Genomic DNA, 22,182 nt, shown 5'->3' with positions numbered 1-22,182 from the left:
CCATAGGTACTAGCCGAAAAAACTACATATTTTTTATTCAGATACAAGTTAGCCCTTGTCTGCAATCTCACCTGGTGGTAAGTGATGATGTGGTCTAAGATGGGAGCGGGCTAACTTGGAAGGGGTATGGCAGTTTTTATTAAACCCATGCCCCTTTGGTTTCTACACGGCATCTTACTGGAATGTAAATCATTTAGCGGCACGGCTTTGCCGGTAGGGTGGTAACTAGCCACGGCCGAAGCCTCCCATCCCGCGATAAAAAGTAGCCTATGTCACTACAGGTCTTTGATCCATGCAAAAACTTTTTGCACAAACACACTTTGGCATTTATAATATTATGGGTAGTGATTTGGCCTGCTCATCTTGCAGCATCTGCCTAAAAATGCTGCAAGACTAATCTTGCATCTAAATCAACGTTGTCATTATAAAAGTAACAACCATTTTGGTTAATAATAATAATCGTTTATTATTCAAAAAAGTATAAGTATTCAGTACAATTACAAATTACAAGTCAAGGTGATAAGTGACTAGGTGTACCTACTATATATACCTACTTGCTTACTTGTACATTAAATAAACTTTTACCGGCGGATTCGATTGTTTGAATCTCTGAATCATAAAATCTGGTGGATAACACTAGATTATAACATGGGGTTATTCAAGGGGCGGACCAACAAATTCCTAAAAGGCCGGCAACGCATCGGCGGTTCCTCTGGTGCTGCAAATGTTCAACGGCGGTAATCACTTAACATCAGGTGACCCGCCTGCTTGTTTGCTCGCCATATCTAATAAAAAAAATAAAAAAAAACTCCTCGGTGACCTACATAACAATTTATTCTGTCGGCAGAATTAATATTTTGTGTTTTCCCAATTCTTAGAATTTTCCCCTTTTACCCCAAGTAATTTCAACATAGTTCGCGAGCCACGTCGTGTTCGATACACGATTATTTACTTACGACATTTTGATTGGCAGCCGTGTAGGGGGAAAACCGGCGTAGCAGCAAAAAGTAGCCTCCTGTCGGTAGCGGGGCTAGAGCGGCGTAGCCAGCCCGCACGTAGCGATCGACGGCTCCCTGACACCCGCTACTGAAACACCCTAACATTTTCACTATCTTTCTCATTCTTCTTCACATATACGATACATTGCTGCTTCTATTTTACAGTGCGTTTGCTCTGTGTCACCAGTCATGTCAAAAGTGCAGCCGTACTAAATCGCACTTTTGACACAAGGAATATGGCGAGTCCTTTCTCAAAATGTATGCATTATACAGTACGTTTTCAGAAGAGCTGCCAATCCGTTATCGCCACGGGATTTGCGAAACGATCATTCCAATGACATAAGCTGTGATATAACAATTATTAAGGGCTAAATTTTCAATCGCCACATAAACTCTAACTGACGAATAGGTTTGACGTATTGACAGATTTTCTATACAAAAACTGTCAAAACCTCAAATTTATCTCTCAGATAAAAATTATTTGATGATTGAAAAATCAGCCCTTATGTCATACAATAGGTACATAAGTCGTCTGTATCTCAATCTTTATCTCTAAAAAAGTTTACTGATATGAGCTATTCATATGAAAATCTTAGTTAATTGTAACATGCAATGTACAGCAAAGTGGCACGTTTCTCATGTAGCCAGTAGAGGATGTGGGGCGGGCAGTTATTTGTCTAGCACGTCCGGAAGACGCGGGATAACTCTGGAATGGACGTCGATCTGATCACGCCATTATTTACACACATTTTCTGGAAAAAAGATGTTCAGCATCATCATCATCATCGACCCATAGATATGTCCACAACTAGACATAGGTCTCTTGTAGGGACTTCCACGCGCCACGGTCTTGCGCCGCCTGAATGCAGCGGCTCTCTGCGTCTCGTTTGAAGTCATCTATCAGACTAGGTGGATAGACCACTCTAACTTTTCAGAGTTAGCTATGTGCGTTTTAAGTAATTAAATATCACTTGCTTTAACGGTAAAGGAAAACATCGTGAGGAAACCTGCATGCCTGAGAGTTCTCCATAATGTTCTCAAAGGTGTGTGAAGTCTACCAATCCGCACGTGGCCAGCGTGGTAGACTATAGCCAAAGCTCTTCTCACTCTGAGAGGGGGCTCTGTAGACTAAACCGGCGATGGGTTGATCATGACGATGATGATCTACTTAGTGGGAGGTCTTCCAACGCTGCACTTTCCAGTGTGGGGTCACCATTCTAGCAGTGGCGTGCACTGGAGCTCAAGCCAGGGTATGCATTTTGGTATGACCTTATTTTACGGCAGGTTATAATGAAAAATAAGCATTGATTTATTACAATGAGGGTAAGCAGTGCGTGTATGCCTCTATGAGCTGCACGCCACTGCATTCTAGCAGCTTGGGACTCCAACATCTACTCATAGTGTACCTTTAGCTGTGGTGCTGGTCGTGTGTGTTGCTTTCTTTTACAGCTTTTTTAGTACCTATTGGTTGGGTGGGAGGTTGTGCGGGTGATGTGCGGGTGATGTGCGGGTGATGTGCGGGTGATGTGCGGGTGATGTGCGGGTGTGCAGGGCGTCCCCCCACCCCATACCCAGATTGCCATTTCAACTTGTTCCGGACAATACAACTGAGTTCTAGGTATAACTAGCTCTCTTCCGAACTCGGAAATCTTTAACTTCTTTCAAATATAAAAGACAGCAACGGAATTGGGTGTCCTAAATAAAATTAGGTCACTACGGACTGCCGCGGACTGGGTACTGGGTACTGGGTACTGGGTAGTGGGTAGCGGGTAGCGGGTAGTAGGTAGGTAGTACGTGATGATTCGCTCGCGGACAGCTCGCTTTATTCGTGCGCCAAAAAACTTTGCTATTTCTTTTTCGTTTAAAAGGGTTTTGTTCTAATTTAGTTTTCTAAAGCTAAGTAGGTACCTGCTATACTCGCTCGTAGGGTATAAGGGTTCCGTTTCACCTCTTGAGGTACGCATTACGCAACCCTAAACAACGTGTTAAAGAATGCCGACGTCTTTAACCACTAGTCTACCACCGCTTTTTTAGGGTTCAAAGGGTGTAACGAGACCCTAGGTGCTATAACAAAGCCTCCGCTGTCCACACAGCGTGTGTGATATTCAACAAACACTTCATACTAAGCCGATATGGAGATTTAAATAAAATGAAGTGTTATTTCTTGTACGAAACCCTTCGTGTGCGTCTAACTCGCACTTGACCGGTTTTATTTAGATTGCAAACCCGTATTTCGCCTGACTGTAATTTGTGTACCTACAATAATTAACACTACGAAGTAAGAAAAGCGAAGCGTTCAAAATGAAATGATTCAACAGAGTAAGTAGCTAAGTAAGTTAGTGCCCGATTCACTTACTCTAGCACAATATTATTTCGGTCATAATGCCGCCGTACAATTTTCCTCTTCACGAGGCGCGAGCACGATCTTATTTACAATAATATGTATTCTTGGCAACAAAATGAGTATCTACTATAACTTATCTACGATTATCATACTATAATAGTATATAATGATTGTCTGTCTGTGTACTTATACATGCGAAAGTGTTTCTGTCAAATAAAAATAAAAAATTCTAATTGGGCATCATTGTACACTTTTTGATTGTCAGATTTTGGGATTTGTAAGATATAAATAATGTAATGATGATAATTACTTAGGTAGGTACGTAAACTTAAAACTAAAGCTACGAACTGTCTGTCAGTCTTTTCACAGCTCAAACTGTGAACCCATCGCCAGCTTACTCCTGGGTGCGGGTCTCCTCTCACAAAGGGAGGGGTTTGACAGCTGGCCAAGTGAGGATTGACAGACTTCATATACCTACCTTTGAGAACATATTATGGAGAACTCTCCGGCATGCAGGTTTCCTCACGATTTGTTTTCCTTCACCGTTAAAGCAAGTGATATTGAATTGCATAAATGCACATAACTCCGAAAAGTTAGAGGTGCGTATCCGGGATCGAACCCTCGACCTCCCCAACAGGAGGTTCACGTCTTAATCAGTAGGCTATCATCGAGACGTATAATTTGACACAACCAGCCAATAGTGAGAGAGTGTCAGCGCTGGCTGACACTCTCTCACTATTGGCTGAAATGCCCTGCTGCAGCAAGAATACTATAAATTCAGCGAATCACGATAATTTAAATTGTAGCAATAGGTATGATAATCAACAACTATGCTACGGGGGTTGATCTTGAAGAACATAATATAGCAAGAAGTATCAACTCTTTAGACTGCGACTAAACAAAATTAAACTAAAATAAAATAAACCTTAATTCTCGTGGATAAAGCTCTGCAAAAATACAATAATCTGCTTTCTGAATCAATGGTAAAATCTTAACTTAGCCACGAGGTAATTTACTTGAAATAAATATAATTGCGTCTGCTTTGATTAAGTAAGTTAATAAGTTAAGAGTTTCCCTCTAGAGAGTCTGTAACAATAAATTCGCTAATAAACGTAACGAATTCATTCATGAGACATAATCACATCACAAAGTACTGATTGGCGCTTATGGCCAACTTTACGGCGACGAACAACGCGAAGACGAGTCGTGATTTGAATCATAAACGTTTAGACTGCTCACACATTAGCGCAAATGCCACTCGCACAAAGCGCTTCAGCCTACTGATTCGTTGAGTAACTCAATGTCTAACACTGAACAATAGCTACCAAGCTCATTTAACATTTATTTTAATGCATTGAATATTTTCTACAAAAAATAATTATTTTAGTATCACTCAATGTAGCTGCAATGTAGAACCAACCAATGTCGAATGTGTTCAATGTTAGACACTGAGTTAGCGAACTACCCTGCATTTCTTAGCGCTCCCGTCGCTGCTAACAACTCATCCCTATGAGCCTTCTTTTTTAGCTTCCTTTGAATCGCTCGCGAAGAATCGAAACTATGAATTCTAGTGTAAATCTAATGCATTTTTATTTTTTACGTCATATCAGTGCTTAGAATTCAATTTCAATGGCTCGAGCATTTTTGAAAATTCTCCACTTCATTAATATACGAGCTGCACTGTATACCTCTTTATACATATTAGTGTGATAGCGTAGACATATGCGATTTGAATGAAGTGTAACAGAGACGCTTGAATTGTATTGGTCCTTCAAATAATTTCAGCAGCAGCTTCAGTAGCATTCAGCATAGATTGACATTGAAGCAATTATTTATTCGGCTTTTTTGCAATTGACCAGCGGCAGTAACAATGCGAATAGTTGCGAGTGCTGACATATTGTGCGTGCGGTGTGTTCTGGAGTGGAAGTGTGCGATCATCTTTACTATCCACTTCCGAAATTTGGATCGTTCGTAAAACCTCCATTCCTAACTCATAATTTGATTTCAATACAATATTTCCATTTGAATAGAGCTAATCAAATGATGCGATGTTTTCGGAATTTGTAAAGACCTTTTGAGGCTTTGGTATGGGCTCAAGTATTTTTCTCGACTACTTTGCTTATTTTATATAGTCTGGTATAATGTTGACATAATTATTATCATCGCATGATCACCCACTTGCGGCGTACACTGACATTATCTAAATATATAAAAGGAAAAGGTGACTGACTGACTGCCTGACTGACTGATCTATCAACGCATAGCTCAAACTACTGGACGGATCGGGCTGAAATTTGGCTCCTTAGGGGGAAATAGGGGTTTGAAATTTGTGTAGTCCACGTGGACGAAGTCGCGAGCTTAAGCTAGTTGTGTAAATAATCCTTTCGCGTCACAATCTGTGGCAATGTTTTTTAGAGTTTGATATGCTTAGGGTGCCATGGAACCCTATTACTAAGCCTCCGTTCTTCGTCCGTCTGCCTATCAGCGAGATCTATCGCATCAACCGTAATAGGTAGTGGTCAACCCTCCACCTCCCATGGCCCCACCAACCTCTCGGTTATATGGGCCGAATCGCGGGAGGGCGCCCGTTCGGTACTTGCTCTTGGCATTTTCCCGGGGCGTCTTCTTGACTCCCTACAAATTATTTTTGTCTCTTCCTTGTCCCTTATGCTCACTCTCCCCCCTTGGGGGCTAGACGTCACTAACACAGCTGTGATCGTAATAGGTAGAGAGTAGAAATCACAGAATCTGTATTTCTATTGCCACTTAAAAAAACAAATATTAAAAACCAAGATAGTGAATTTTAAAATGGCCGCCATGCAAATTTTAAAAAAAATTAGGCGCGGGGGCTGTGCCGGGTGTGCCGTGTGTGCCGGGTGTGTGATATCTTGTACGAGATGGTACGAAACCTTCGTGTGCAAGTCTGATTCGCACTTGACCGTTTTTTCAACGTATAGGCCAACTGACTAACAAAAGTTATTTTACTAAAATAGATCACTGGTATTATTGGAGCATCAATTTATACCTTCCCATGAGCTACGCTAGCTACATTTGTCTGCATTAAGATTACATTAAACTCCAAACACACATAGCTGTAGGTACATGGAGAGCTGCGGATGCTGTACGGCGCTGCGCGTACGACTTGGCGCCCTGCCCGTGACCCACTTCTAATCTTGCAAGTACCTAAGCACCTACACACATGCCGACTTCAACCCTAAGTTAAGTCGGCACCCAACTTTGACGTCCTAGCGATTTGTGCTAGTGACGTCTAGACTCTAGGCCCCAAGGTGTTGTTTCGGATTGATTATGCTGCGTAGGCCCTACTGGCCGCTACAGCGTCACGGGGGGGTTGCCTCGTCTTCGCTGTAAAAAGGTTGACTTGTGTAGCCCTACGAGATAGGGAGCATTGTCGGTCAGGATTTGGTTGTCGGAATCGTTAAGGACGTGCTTAGGGCGCCTTTTATCGGGGGGAGAGGGATTTGTAGGGAGTCAAGAAGGCGCCCCGGGAAAATGCCAAGAGCAAGTACCGAATGGGCGCCCTCCCGCGATCCGGCCCATATAACCGAGAGGTTGGTGGAGCCGTGGGACGTGGAGGGTTGTCCCAAGTCCTAGCGATTCAGGGTTTCGGTACGATGCCGCGTACAAGTTAGCCCGCTCCTATCTTACACCGCATCGTCATATCGCAGTCAAGGGTTAACTTGTAATGGAATAAAATAAAAACGTGTTAAAAGTGCACCTAACAGCCAAAGCTTTCTCCTAATGGTACCACCATTGTATATTGAGGTATGCATCCGACTATTCGTAAGCACTTGTAAAAGTTTATACGAATAAAAAAGATTTTCATTTCATTTCAATAAAAATTTTAAGGAAAATAAAAAATAAATAAATAAAATAGGTATCTTTATTTAACAAAAACAAGTTATTTTGGCGTCGGTTACTAGTGGTCTCCTGTTAAACCTGTCACGTGGAGACCATATATGAGTTCTTGTGGGTTTTAGTGGGCGGTGTGGGTTTGTGGGAAATCTGACTGACTGACTGATCTATCAACGCACAGCTCGAACTACTGGACGGATTGGGCTGAAATTCGGCACGTAGACAGCTATTATGACATATGCTAAAAACAAAATCTACGATATAAAAAGAAAAAGAAAAATACTTATTACATGAATTTCACGCGTACAGAATTTCACGTCTACTGCAAGTTTCTCGTATAGGTAATTATTATTTGACTTTTCAACAAACACCACAGTTTGGTGTCAAGTTGGCCCGACTCAGCTCCTAGAGGCGACACCGAACTTGTCGGCACGTGTATAGGAGCGTGTCGGAGTGCTGCATGCCGCCTGATCGTTACCGAATCGCCAGCACCTTGACACGAACCGCATCACGTCCTTCCTTTTATTTGTTACAAATTGTCGACAGAACAGTCTACAATAAAGCTTATTTCATGGCGTCACACTACGAGTCGATAGCCTTCTTTCGATCTTGTCCCCCCTTCACCATCTCATCACCGAACCGCAAGACGTCGGGCGAGTTGCCATCCTTATGTCGTCGACATCCCATCTACACGCACGAAACGTTTTGCGTCATCATTCCTCACACGCATGGCTTAGGTTTGGAATACTCTTCCACGATATGTGTTCCTAACAATTACAACCCGGGTAATTATCTTTAAAACAAGAGTGAATAGGCAAAATTATAGGTAAACGCGTCCCATTTTTAGGCCGCGTCATCACTTTCCATCAAGTGGGATTGTGGTCAAGCGTTTGCCTATAATAAATTTAAAAAAAAAGTTTGTAGGAAGTTTTTCATTCCTCATGTTTTTCATACTTACCTCATACTTTTCTAAAGATGACCTCTTCGATGTTTTTCGAAAGTAGAACTCGAAGATTAATGTCGCTCTCTCCATCGCCTGTTAAGTAACTCTCAACTGAACTGAAAAAAAACGAACTAAAAATTGTAGGTAAACTAGTAGTACGCGACAGGTCGAAAAGGCAATCGGGCCCCGCACAGCCCCCGCGCTAACCCGGTGCGGGCGAGCGCGGGTGACGTGCGGGTGTGCGGGGTGTCCCCCCGCCTTATACCCCGATTGCCATCTCAACCTGTCGCGGACTAGGCCGCGGCCGTATAATTATCAAAGTAGATACGAAGAATCAGTGAGGCTCACAATGAATCAAGCGGTTAGGGGTATCATAATGGGGATGAAGCTGGTTTGAATATGCATATCAGCGGCGGGGGATGGGGGCGGGCACGGGGGCGGGGGCGAGGGGGCGCTATAACTCTCCGCTGAGCCCTTCCGACTACACTCAATTACGGGGTGATGCCTTGCCGCTGTGGTCACACTGACAGCGGGGAAAACTAGGAAAAAGGGAATGCAAAAATGCTATTGTTGTGGTCAAATAAAACTCGTGATAACGATTTGATCAGAAGGTAAGAATTGGAATGGAATGTTTTTATTGGAAATAGCTTAGCCTAATATATACAAAGGTGGATCTTAAGATTACCTACGCTAACGAGTACTTATTGCTATTACTTATATCTAAACCAATGCAGGCGTCGCCGTGTGTAATGGATATGCGCGCATGCGCATTGCGTCATTACATTATTTCTTGGGCCGCCCCCGCCGCGCGGCGCCGCAGCTCACGCGCCGGCTTCAGTCACTCCTAGCCGCTGTGGCGTGCGGACGTCGTCGCGTGCTCAGAGCAGCCGAACACGTCACCGACGATCATGTGGAGCGATTTCGTTTGCAGCAGCTTGTGCTTCTGGAGTCTTCGTGCTAGCGTGCTTTGGATGTCATATTGTAACCATCAACAGTGTTCGTGATCATCACTGTGCATGTAACCATCAACGCTTCTAGTCATCACTATTATCTCCGAAATACGCTAGCCAGCTCGTCCGGTTGCAGGTAAGAAATCGTTGCTTATTTTCATAAAGTGTTCATGCCTTCCATGTTGTTTCATTTCTTCCACCGCTCTTGTCCATTAAATAAAGTATTTTCCTTATCCATGTGTTGTTTGTTGATTTTCTTGTTCCCCGGTAAACCCGAGGTAAAATTGCGGGTAAGGTAAGGTTGTTGGTGATATTCGACGGCAGCGGGATATTGCAGGAACGGCGAGCGTAGGTATTCCGTAAGTATGTAATGTAATATGGTAGGTACTCCCATAGTACCCCCTTTCAAGCGAAGCGTACTGCTCGTTTCACGACTCGACCGCTTCGTGTGACGTAGGGGCTAGGTGCAGGCGCTGGCGCTGGTACCGGCGAGCTTGTTTCCATTGCAGACTCAGGTTGCAAACTCGTCGATACTGATGTTTTCTTTTCCGCACTTGCAGTGCTTGCGCCTGTGTCTTCCTCGTTGAGCATGTAAGCGGGCTTGAGTCTGTCCAATGATACCACGGTTGTTCGAAGTGGTAGCTGGATCTGGTAGTACTTGTCGTGGCGCTTCAAAACTTGATAGGGTCCGTCGTATGGCGGTGTTAATGGCGGTCGTACGGTGTCGTTTCGTACGAAAACGTGCGTGCACGTAGCTAGGTCTTTGTAGATGAATGTTGATCGGGTCGCTGGCGAGCGTTCTGTCGGTGTTAGCGATGCCATTGTTTCTGTGAGACGTCGCACGTAGTCTGCGTCTTCGATTTTCGACTGTGTAGGTACGAGGAAATCGGATGGTACTCGTAGCGTTGCACCGTACGTCATCAGAGCCGGACTGAGATTGTTGTCCTCTCGTAATGCCGTACGTAGGCCAAGTAGTACTGTCGGCAGTTCTTCCGTCCAAGTTGCACTGGCACCGCGCGCCATGAGAGCCGCCTTCATTGTGCGATGCCATCGCTCGATCCGTCCATTGGCCTGTGGGTGGTAGGCCGTAGTCCGGATCTTTGTGACTCCCAATCTCTTCATCAGTGCGGTGAACAGTGCAGATTCGAAATTTCTCGCCTGGTCTGTGGTAATCCTTAACGGTACGCCGTGTCTTGCGATCCAATTGTCGTAGAGGGCTTTTGCGACGGTTTCGGCAGTGATCTCTTGCACTGGTACTGCTTCTGGCCACTTGGTGCATCGGTCGATGATCGTCACACAGTATCTGCAGTCGTTTGATAGTCGAAGTGGACCGACGATGTCGATGTGGATGTGCTCGAAACGCTGAGAAGGTGGGAACGCTGCCAAAGGAGTGACTACATGTCGATGGATCTTGCTGCGCTGACAGTCGATGCATGCTTTGGCCCATGTTGCTACTTCTTGGTTCATTGTTGGCCAGAAGAACTTCGATGCCATCTGCTTCCGTGTTGTTCGGACACCAGGGTGACATAGACCGTGTTGCGCTTTGAATGCGGCGTAACGGTATGTCTTAGGCAGGTACGGACGAGGAGATGCAGTTGAGAGCTCGCACGTGATTGGTCGATCGAGCCCTGGCAGTGTTACTTCACCGAACTTCAGATGGGGTTGTTTTCTCAGGTCTGCCAGTTCTTCGTCGCTTGCTTGATCTGCCGCCAACTGCCCGTAGTCCAAGACGTTTGGACACTGGATGTCTTCGATACGAGATAAGGCGTCGGCGACTGGGTTCTCTTCGCCCTTGATGTATTTAATGCGCGTGCAGAATTGGCTTATGAAGTGAAGTTGCCGTTCCCGCCGAGGTGTGTCGCTGCTGCTCGGCGATCGATTGAGTGCGAAAGGGAGAGGCTTATGGTCGGTGAATAAGGTAACTTCGCAACCCTCTATCAACCGTCGGAAGTGCTTCACGGCTGCGTACATCGCTAGTAGCTCGCGATCATAAACGGAGTAGCGGCGCTGCGTAGGGCTCATTGTCTTCGAAAAGAATGCCATCGGTTTCCAGACATTTTTAACCTTCTGTTGCAGCACTGCGCCTACGCTGTGGTCTGATGCGTCCGTCATGATAGCGAGTTCGCAGCCGGGCACTGGGTAGCTTAGTGTTGTCGCTTCTGTTATGCTTTGGCGGCATTTCACAAAAGCTTCATCAGCCGCCGGTGTCCAGTCTATTGGTGTTTTGTCGTTCCTCTTCTTGTTGTGAAGGTACTTATTGAGTTCGTGTTGCTGCTCCGCCTGATGGGGCAGGCAGTCGCGATAAAAGTTGAGCATGCCCAGGAACCGACGTAGCTCGACGATGGTCTTCGGTTTTGGATAAGTCGATATAGCTTCCGTGCGTTCCTTTGTAGGTTTGATGCCACCAGCGGAGACTTCGTAGCCCAAGAAGTTGATTGTTTCGACTCCAAACTGGCATTTCTCGACGTTAAGTGTTACGCCATATTTGTCAAGGCGTTCTAATACTTGATGAAGTAGCTTTTGATGCTGATCTTCATCTTCGGAGTATAGGAGAATGTCGTCGACGAAACAGAAGCAGTTTTCTATGCCACGGAGGACTTGATGCATGAACCGTTGGAATGTTTGACTTGCGTTGCGTAGGCCGAACGTCATGCAGGTGAACTCGTACAGGCCAAAAGGAGTGATGATAGCCGTTTTCTGTGCGTCTTCTTGACTAGCCATTGGTATCCAGTAGTATGCCATTTTGAGGTCGAGTTTTGAAAATATCCTCTTCTCATGCAGTGAGTACGTGAAGTCTTGAATGCGTGGGATTGGGTAACGATCTGGCTGAGTTACTGCATTCAAGCGTCTGTAGTCGCCGCACACGCGTAGTCCGCCGTCTTTCTTCTTGACTACGTGCAAAGGACTCGCCCATGGGCTCTTCGAAGGTCTGCATATGCCCAACTCCACCATGCGTTCAAATTCAGCTTTTGCAGCGTTGTATTTGTCGGGCGGCAGAGGGCGGGCGCGAGCAAAAAGTGGAGGCCCCGTCGTCTCAATGTGGTGAACTACGTCGTGCTTGGCTGGCTGCTTCAGTGACATTGGGCGTAGGACGTCTGGATATTGCTTCAAGATCTCGTGGTAGTCTTGGTCTGTGCTCACGATGCGGATGGATTCGGTGGATGTTGAAACTTCGATTGCGTCGACAGCGAGCTTCGTTACGTCATCGATCAACTTTTTCTTATGCAGGTCCACGAGAAGTTTGAAATGTCGAAGAAAGTCTGCGCCCAGGATGGATGTCTTCACGTCAGCGATGATAAATGTCCACGTGAAGGTTCGTCGTAATCCCAGGTTGAGCGTGATGGTCTTTTCGCCGTAGGTACATATCGGTGTATTATTTGCAGCGTAAAGCTTGTATGTACTTGTTGTATTTCTCTTCATCTTTGGTGTCGCAGCCCACACCGATATGTCTGCGCCAGTGTCCACGAGGAAACGTTCATTTAAGTCGCGATCGTGAACGCAGAGGCGATTGCTTGAGCTGGGGACACCGACGTCCGCCACCGTCGGTGTCGAAGTTAGTTTTCCGAAGGCTTGGTTCTCCGCGAGCAGGGTGATTGGCAGGATCTTGCGTGGTCTCCAAATCTGACGTGGTACCAGCATTCCGTAGTTGCATCGCCAGGCTTCCTTTGATGTTGGCGTGATGATGCTGACCGTGATCGAGAGTGGTGGCGTGCGTGACGGAAACGTTGACAACTTTGCTCGTCTTTTCGTAATTCTGCCACTTCCAGCGAGAGTTTCTCAATTATTGCCAGGATTTTTGAGTTTTCTGACTCGTAGCTAAATGTTGCCGCTACGGTGCCGGTGGAAGTGCTCCCAACGTATTCCATTTTCAGATTTTCCAGCGTCGGGGTAACCAAAATGTTGTGGTCAAATAAAACTCGTGATAACGATTTGATCAGAAGGTAAGAATTGGAATGGAATGTTTTTATTGGTTTTTTTGTGTTGTTTCGGATTGACTATGCTGCGTAGGCCCTATTGGCCGCTACAGCGTCACCGGGGGGGTTGGCGAGCGCGAAGCTCCGCCTGGGGGTGAGCCCTAGGGCTCGAAGAAATAATTCGAGAGGTCGGGGGGCAACGTCCTCCTAAGGGCGCCTCCTGTGAGGCTCGGACCACGGCTTAGGATGACGTTGGGATGGGTGGAGTTGTCGGTTTTGTTGGTTAGTACGTACGCCCCCGAGGCCGTGGCGTGAGCCCACGTCCGGGTGACGTTAGAAATCGGGGACCTCGTCTTCGCCGGCGAAGACGCTGTGATGAGGTTGAATTGTGTAGCCCTACGAGATAGGGTGCATTGTCGGTCATGATTTGATCGTCGGGGTCGTTAAGGACGTGCTTAGGGCGTCTTTTATCTGGGGGGTCGTTTCGGTCAGGGGTGTAAGTCGCTGCCTCAACTATTAGGGGGTTGGGGTGTCTAATGGCTTTCTCAAAATAATTTTTGGAAAGCTGTTTAAAGTAATGAGCTATTGTCGGGAGTTGGAGGTCTCTGTGGAGGTCCACGTTGCGCATGTACCACGGGGAGCCAGTGGCCGTACGCATAAACTTATTCTGTAGGACTTGGAGAGGTTTGAGAGAGGAGGGCGGCAGGTGTGCAAATGCAACACAGGCATAAGACATTATTGGGCGGATGCACGTTTTGTATAGCGTGACTTTATGTCGAAGTGACATTTTGCTCTTTGCGCAAATCATGGGGTAAAGACGGGAGAGCACATACGCTGCGTTCTTGCGGACTCTACGAATGTGCGCGGCGAAGCTCATCTTGTCATCAAAGGTTACACCCAAGTACTTGGTATTAGTTTGCCAGGGAATGGGGCGGTCGTAAAGAGTTATTTCAGTCTGTCGAAGTTTGTATTGTGATTTCCTTTTGGACTTTTGAAAGAGCACTGCTGCGCTTTTCTCCGGGTTAACCTCTATCCTCCAAAGGCGGAACCAGTGGCCTAGGCTACTGACTGCCTTTTGGAGTCGAGCTTTAACGTTCCGGTAGTTTAAGTCGGAGCTGTATAGAGCGGTGTCATCCGCGAACTGGGCTATATGAACATGAGGGGATCTGGGAATGTCGCTGGTGTACAGCGCGTACAAAAGTGGCGAGAGCAGGGAGCCCTGAGGGACTCCTGCTCGAAGAGGTCTTGGGGAGGATAGGGTTCCATCCAGACGGTAGCGGAAAGTTCGATTGGTGAGAAATTCTCGTAGTAAACGTACGAGTCTTTCGGGCACGCCTAGATGGTAAAGCTTGTAGATCAAGCCGGCGTGCCACACCTTGTCGAAGGCTTTGGCTACATCGAAGAAGAGGGCTCCCGTTGGGATACCTCTCGTTTTGAATCGGTTGAAACCGAGAAGGATGTGCTCCGTGAGGCGGTGCACTTGATGAACACATGAGTGTCTGGTTCGAAAGCCAAATTGCTCGTCGTTGAGGAGGTTTTTCTCCTCTACGACGGACCTAAGTCGATTAAGGATGACTTTCTCATACACCTTGCCAAGGGTGTTGAGCAAGCTAATGGGGCGGTAGCTAGTAGGGAGGTTCCTAGGTTTCCCTGGCTTGGGGATGCCTATAACGGTAGCTTCTTTCCACCTGTCGGGGAAGGAGCATCCCGCCATGAGGGTGTTGAAAATGACAACCAGGAGGTTGATTAATACATCGGGGAGTAACTTTAGTGTTTTGTTATTAATAGAGTCGGGGCCTGGGGCTTTTTTGGCGTGAAATTCTTTGATAATTTGACGAACTTCGCCGCTATTCGTCGGGAGGATTGGATCGCCACCTGGGGCGGAAGAGAAGATAGATGCTAGTTTGTTTTCGACTAGTTCTATGTGGGACTTGTCTACAGAGATGGTGCTCGGGGAGCATTGGGCTTCTAAGCTATCAGCCAAGCATTCGGCCTTATCGACATCTTCAAAGGCGGGTGGTTGATTGGGACGTAAAAGCGGAGGAGTGGCCGAGACAGGGTCGGCTTTGAGAGCTCTCGCCAGGCTGTAGTAGGCTACATGCGATGGCTTGAGCTCACTCAGCTTCCTGTCCCATTGTTCGTCGCGGAGTTCGGCAAGGCGAGCCTTTACCTCCCTCTGGGCTCGCCAGAGTTCTCTCCGGTTGTCGGCGTTAGGACATGCGTCATGGGCTCTACGTTTAGCGTTTTTGATGGTGATGAGCTCTCTGGCGTCGTCCGGCAACTGTCGACGGGTGAAACCGTTCGGCATCTGTCGGGAGCAGGCGCTTAGAGCATCGCGGATATGATTAGTAAGGTGCAGTGAGGCTGCATGCGCTTCATCTAGACTACCTATAATGTCAGGAATTTGAGAGATGTGCACAGAGTCTATAGACTTAAGATGCTCTGAGAGCTTCTTGAAGTCAATGACTGTTTTGGTCGGGGGGGCCGCGGTGGGCGGGGGTCCTAGCCGCATTAGGACGGGACGGTGGTCTGAACCTAGCTCGGACAGCACCTCCAAAGGACTCACCTGAAGGGCGATGTTCTTTAGAAGAGCTATATCGAGTATGTCCGGTCTGTCTGTTGAATTGTCGGTCATTGGGTAACGAGTCGGTGTGTCAGGTGCTATAACTATGAAGTTAAGATCGGGGCGGTGCGTCAGTCTTTCGAGTTGGCGTCCTCGTGTGTTCGGGGAGCGGCAATTCCAACTTTGATGTTTGGCGTTAAGGTCTCCGGCCACGATAACGGAGTCTCCTAATGAGAGAAGTGCGCGGATGTCACTTTCTAACAGATCTTTCGAGGGAGAGAGATAGACGGATGCTAGTATGACCGACGGATGGCCAGTCATACTCACCTGACATATGGAGGCTTCCATATTGGTTAGTTGTGGAGGATCGAGAGGAGTGCAGTGAAGAGCCCTTCTGTAGTATATGGCAGTGCCACCCTTAGCAGTGGCCCTGTCGTTTCTGACTATATTAAAATTAGCAATTCTGGGATTACTTCTACTAGGTTTCAAGAAGGTCTCTTGCACTAGGAGAATGTCGGTTTGATGTGCACATACAAATTCGCGGACTTCGTCCATTTGGTCGATAAGGCCGTTCGCGTTGTAGAACGCGACTACTAAGGAGTGGGGTTTTAATCTACCTTTGGTCGTACTATCCATTATGGGTTGCTTTAAGGTTATTAATGGAGATGAGCAGACCCAAGTGTTGGGTAATAGCTAATTTGGGATCCTTCCTGAAGGTCCGAGCGAAAACTTCCATCTCCACTATATCAATAGAGGCGAGGACAGTTTCGATTAAGTGGAGATTATCCGCAGCGTTAGTCGCCGCGGATGAATGGAGAGAAGGCTCTGCTTGGGGCTGGGGCGTAGGCGCGGAAGCCTTTACCGGGGCTGATTGGGCGGGCTTGGCCGGGGCTGGTTGGGCGGGCTTTGGCGCAGGAGGGTTAGCCCTGGGAAGGGGTTTTTCCCATGCGTTGGTGGCCGGAGCCGGCGCAGGGACAAATTTCTGGGCGGGTTGGGGAGCTGCAGCAGGTTTGCGGCCGGCCGGTTTGACCCTTCGCTTTTGCTCCTTGGGGGCTTTAGGGCATCCGCGATAATTCGCGGTGTGCCCTTGAGACCTGCAAAGAACACAGCTCGGGGGTTCCTCGGTAGGTTGCTTCCTGGGGCAGTCGGAGGTGCCGTGGTCCCCTAGGCACTTAACGCACCTGGGGTGGGCGAAACAATTCCTTGCGGAATGGCCGTACATCTGGCAGCGATGGCACTGGCCCATCCTGCCGCGGTTACGGGGGGGCTCTATTTTAAGACCCGTGAGGCGACACACCGATGTGATGTTATGGATTTTCTTACCCGCGGGGGTAAGTTCGAGGGTTACGAGCACCATCTCGTAGGGGGCTTTGGTTCTAGGATGGTACATCCTGTGAACCTCTAGTACTGGCAGCTCCTGGGAAAGGAGGTCTGTCTTTATGTGGTCGGTGTTCAGCTCCTTCGGAAGGCCGCGAATGACTACGCGTAAAACGCGTTCGTCGGGAAGAGCGTAGGTGTGGAACCCTACATTCTCTTGACGGAGAGTCTTGGTGAGAAGGCGATGGTCGCCTGAAGTTGGGCATTGAACTTTGATGCCCACTGCGGTCGAGCGGGCACTCGTGAAGGAGATACCCTGCTGGTCTAAAAGTGGCAGGATACGCTGCCAGCTCAGTTTCTCTCTAATGAAGAGAGGAGGGACTTTTTCCCTTGGCGGTTCCTCCATGGGGGAGTCTTCAGACTCCTCCTCGGAGGTCGCTTGGGAGGTCGTGGGTTGGTTACCGGGCCCTGAAGGGGCTGCAACGCCCACCTTTTTAGGTGGGTTTGCGTGCGACTTTGAGGCCTTCAGCTTTCGCTTCTGGGCCTTCGTCTGCACCGTCATGAATTCCTCTGTTTCAGAGGAGGCTGGGGACGTTTCGGAGTGAGGCTCCTTGGTCGGGATCGGTTTTTGGGCTGAAGGCCCGGCTGGGGTTTTGGAGTGAGGCTCCTTAGTGTCGGTCGGTGTCACGGTCGGGGTGTCGTCCTCCATGGCCGTGGCCGAGGGAGGAGATGCCGGGGGACGGTCGTAGCGCGTAGGCGTCCGACTCGCATGTACCTTAAATTTCTTAAGGTAGTTGGGGTCTCGGGTCGCGAGGTCGGCGATGAGAGCACTCATGTCGACGTCTTTGTAAAATGTCTGGGGGAACTCCGGGCCCTGATGGGGCCCAGGAGCGGGTTGGTCGGGGTGGTTGGGGCCCATAGTGGACCCGGTGGCGCTAAAGGTCCTCCCTGCCAAGGCAGGGAGGTGGGTACCTACGGTGTGGCCCTAATGTGAGTCCCCGCCCTTGGGTGACGGGGGTGTGAACCTATGCTGCGCTTAGACTAGTGTACTCACGGAACCTGGACCCTAGAACTACACTACACTATACACAACGCAGGAACAATCGAAGCACTGGCAATCCAGGGCACTTGCACTGACACAGGGCGAACTCGCGCGAGAGTCAGAGCGGTACCGAGAGGTAGAGCGCATGAGCGAACGTCCGCACGGGGCGGAAGCCGAGCACGGAATGTCCTGTTTTTATTGGAAATAGCTTAGCCTAATATATACAAAGGTGGATCTTAAGATTACCTACGCTAACGAGTACTTATTGCTATTACTTATATCTAAACCAATGCAGGCGTCGCCGTGTGTAATGGATATGCGCGCATGCGCATTGCGTCATTACATTATTTCTTGGGCCGCCCCCGCCGCGCGGCGCCGCAGCTCACGCGCCGGCTTCAGTCACTCCTAGCCGCTGTGGCGTGCGGACGTCGTCGCGTGCTCAGAGCAGCCGAACACGTCACCGACGATCATGTGGAGCGATTTCGTTTGCAGCAGCTTGTGCTTCTGGAGTCTTCGTGCTAGCGTGCTTTGGATGTCATATTGTAACCATCAACAGTGTTCGTGATCATCACTGTGCATGTAACCATCAACGCTTCTAGTCATCACTATTATCTCCGAAATACGCTAGCCAGCTCGTCCGGTTGCAGGTAAGAAATCGTTGCTTATTTTCATAAAGTGTTCATGCCTTCCATGTTGTTTCATTTCTTCCACCGCTCTTGTCCATTAAATAAAGTATTTTCCTTATCCATGTGTTGTTTGTTGATTTTCTTGTTCCCCGGTAAACCCGAGGTAAAATTTCGGGTAAGGTAAGGTTGTTGGTGATATTCGACGGCAGCGGGATATTGCAGGAACGGCGAGCGTAGGTATTCCGTAAGTATGTAATGTAATATGGTAGGTACTCCCATACTATCAAAATCATCAACAACAACCGATAGACGTCCACTGCTGGACGTAAGTCTCTTGTAGGGACTTTCACACACCACGGTCTTGTGCCGCCTGAATTCAGCGGCTCCTTGCAACTCACTTGATGTCGTCCGTCCATCTAGTGGGGGTCTTCCAACGCTGCGCTTTTCGGTGCGCATTCCGAAGCAGTGGTAAATTAAAACTACCTGACTATTCATAAGTACTTGTAAAAAGTTTACATGAATAAAAAAAACATTCTATTCTATTCTATTCAAAGTTTTCGAAGTACATGTACCCTGCTCGCAACCCGCTGAGCTATGTCAGTTACTCTGGCTCTCCTACCGATATCCTCATTGCAAAAGCGGGTGACAGCGCCATGGATGGACGAGGGATCGACTGGCGTAAAAGAGATTTTCCCGCGACCACTATGGCCACTCGTCTCAGATGAGGAACAATCAGAAGCTGCGCCGCTTTGTGAGGCGCCCTTCGCCGCGCCCTTCGCCTCCACCTCGAGGCCGCAGCAAAGCCGCAAAGCCCTGACGCGATCAGTCACGTTGCTGCAGCACGTCACAAGCAAAGCTCTTCCATCTTATCATTTATTACCGCGACATGCTGCAATTAACTTCCCCAAAGTCATTATGTTACTAAAATTTTCCATAATCATAATACCCAATCAACCAATCTATAGTCCGTACAAAATGACTCCTCACGACGTGCCTCTATGGGTCAACTGTCATGTCAAAAGTACTTTTGACAGTCACAAATAGTTAAAATGGCGCGTGAAAAGTTAAATTTTACGCGTTGAACTAGGAAAGCATAAATAATGCCAAAATCACAGTATCATTCGTCTATCCTGTTACTCATAAACTAATTTATGCTGACTAGATGTGATACAATCCAGCTAGGTAGGCCCAATATCGAGACAGAGGTTAGCCACTGAATCCAACTCAGCTGGGTAGCTTCGAGATGTTTTCTCGTCCAAAATACCTCAGTGCTTGAAAACCAAAGATGACATACTGATCCGAGACTATAATATGGTCGCTAACTATGGGCTTCTTAGGAAAGCTCAGTCACTCAGCAGCGGGTGGTGGAGAGGGCTACGCAACGGGTTGCGTAGCTGAAGAGGCAATGGGCATGGCACGTTGTTTGAAAAACCGGTAGACATTGAGGTTCTAAAGTGCTCGCACCGGAAAGGGCAGCGTTGGTCCCGTCAACAGGTAAATAGACGACATCAAACGAGTCGCAGAGAGCCGCTGACTCCAGGCGGTGGCGTAAGACCGTGGCGCGTGGAAATCCCTATAATAAGAGACCTATGTCCAGCCGTGAACGTCTATCAGTTGATTATGAAGACGATTTGATTGATTTACAAGCGTTTACGAAAGTAAAACAGCTGCAAGAGAAAAGTCAACACAAAACTCAATATAGGTAGGTACTTAGGTGTACCATCCATAACAACACAAAACTCAATATACTTAGGTGTACCATCCATAACAACACAAAACTCAATATACTTAGGTGTACCATCCATAACAACACAAAACTCAATATACTTAGGTGTACCATCCAAAACAACACAAAACTCAATATACTTAGGTGTACCATCCATAACAACACAAAACTCAATATACTTAGGTGTACCATCCATAACAACACAAAACTCAATATACTTAGGTGTACATAACAACACAAAACTCAATATACTTAGGTGTACCATCCATAACAACACAAAATTAGCCAGCCACTAAGTAGCCTAATGGTATAGCCTATATCAAATTTCTGATGGGAGGGCCTGTCCTCCCAGGAGGGCTTTACCACCCTACTAAGAGTCATATTATCGGATAAGTTGTTTAGGTTCCAGCAAGTGCAAGCCCGTATAGAGGCTGATAGCGGCCCCGCGAATATCCCTACTACAGTGCGCCGCAGAAAATAATGAACATCGACATTTGGAACGAGATACTTACCTGATTTGTAGAGCATTGTTTCTGTCGTTGAGACCGACAAAACGTCATATAGGTATGAGTGACAGAGACAACGTGCTCTACAAAGCCGAAACGTCATTCTAAAGGCCGATGTAATACAGATGTATTCTGTGGTAAAAAAGTTCTATACTAGCTAATGTTCGCGTGGGTTTCGGTTTTTTAAATCCCGTGGGAACTTAAGAGCCTCGACAGCTCAACGGTTAAATGAGCTTACTGAAATCGCCGGTTCAAACCCCACTTGTTGCACTATTGTCATTTGTCGTATCTACTAATAGCACAAGCTTTACGCTTAGTTGGAGGGGAAAGGGGAATATTAGTCAGCATAATAAACTTGGCTAATATTCTTTTTCTTTAGCTCTTTGATTTTCCGGGATATAAAAGATTAGGTACATAAAATATAAAACAAAACCTATGTCTATTTCTAGATCTTTAATTATATCCATTGAAAAAATCACGTCGATCCGTTGCTCCTTAAAAACAATCAAAATTCAAAATATTCCAAATCCTAAGCCTATACCTAGTAATAAACTAAAGCTGGTAAAGCAAAACAAGCTTGGATGAGGTTTTTAATTAAGACAATCAGCTAATGAGCCTCTAGAGAAAATGCATTGGTTTATCTGCTATTCATGTTACTAATTAATTAAAATACGTGATTGCATATTGTGTTGTTGTACCTAGAGGTAGACTAGGTGTATTGTTAGCAACAAAGTGCTCACACTGTGGCTCAAACTCAAATCATTTATTATTAACTAGCTGATCCCCGCGGCTTCGTCCGCGTGGAATTAGGTTTTTTTAAATCCCGTGGGAACTCTTTGATTTACCGGGATAAGCAGCCTATGTCCTTCCCCGGGATGCAAGCTTATCTGTGCCAAATTTCGTTAAAATCGGTTGAATGGATGAGCCGTGAAAGGCTAGCAGACAGACAGACAGACACACTTTCGCATTTATAGTATAAGTATGGATATCCGATGTATCCATTATCTCGACTGTGTGTATAACCATACCATTGATGTTGGAATCCTACTAACGTAAAGTCTCACGCTGAACGCACAATACAGCAATTAGCAGCAAAATGGAAACAATGATTGGAGCTTTGTTTGGAATTAAAATTACTGATCGTGAAATTTTGGATTGCTCCCTTTTAGATAGAACCTTCATTTATTTCGAGACTAGCGAAGCGAACTATTCTAAAAGCTAACAAAGCTGCGTTCATATAGGTACGCAGCTTTGTTAGCTTTTGGATTGTGTAATAATGTTATGTGCCTAAAGTCCTATCTCAATTGGCAATGTACAATTATTTCGTGAAGTTAACTAACAAATAAACGGACCCTGCATGCCTGAGAACTGTCAAGCATG

At 46.8% G+C, this 22,182-nt stretch overlaps 1 protein-coding gene across 1 annotated transcript in view; it reads right to left on the bottom strand.

Annotated features, from left to right (window-relative positions):
- The window catches only part of LOC117987251 (cytochrome P450 4d2-like), a 62,247-nt gene that overhangs the window by 32,896 nt on the left and 7,169 nt on the right, over nt 1–22,182 (bottom strand). The window contains exon 2 of the mRNA XM_069502398.1: nt 8,174–8,274. The gene's annotated coding sequence lies outside the window, so the exon portion shown is untranslated. The remainder of the gene's footprint in view (nt 1–8,173; nt 8,275–22,182) is intronic.

The sequence above is a fragment of the Maniola hyperantus genome, chromosome 12 (genome assembly GCF_902806685.2).
Source record: "Maniola hyperantus chromosome 12, iAphHyp1.2, whole genome shotgun sequence".
NCBI lineage: Eukaryota > Metazoa > Arthropoda > Insecta > Lepidoptera > Nymphalidae > Maniola > Maniola hyperantus.
The sequence above is the reverse complement of the archived record's forward strand: the minus strand, read 5'-3'. Positions and strand labels throughout refer to the sequence as shown.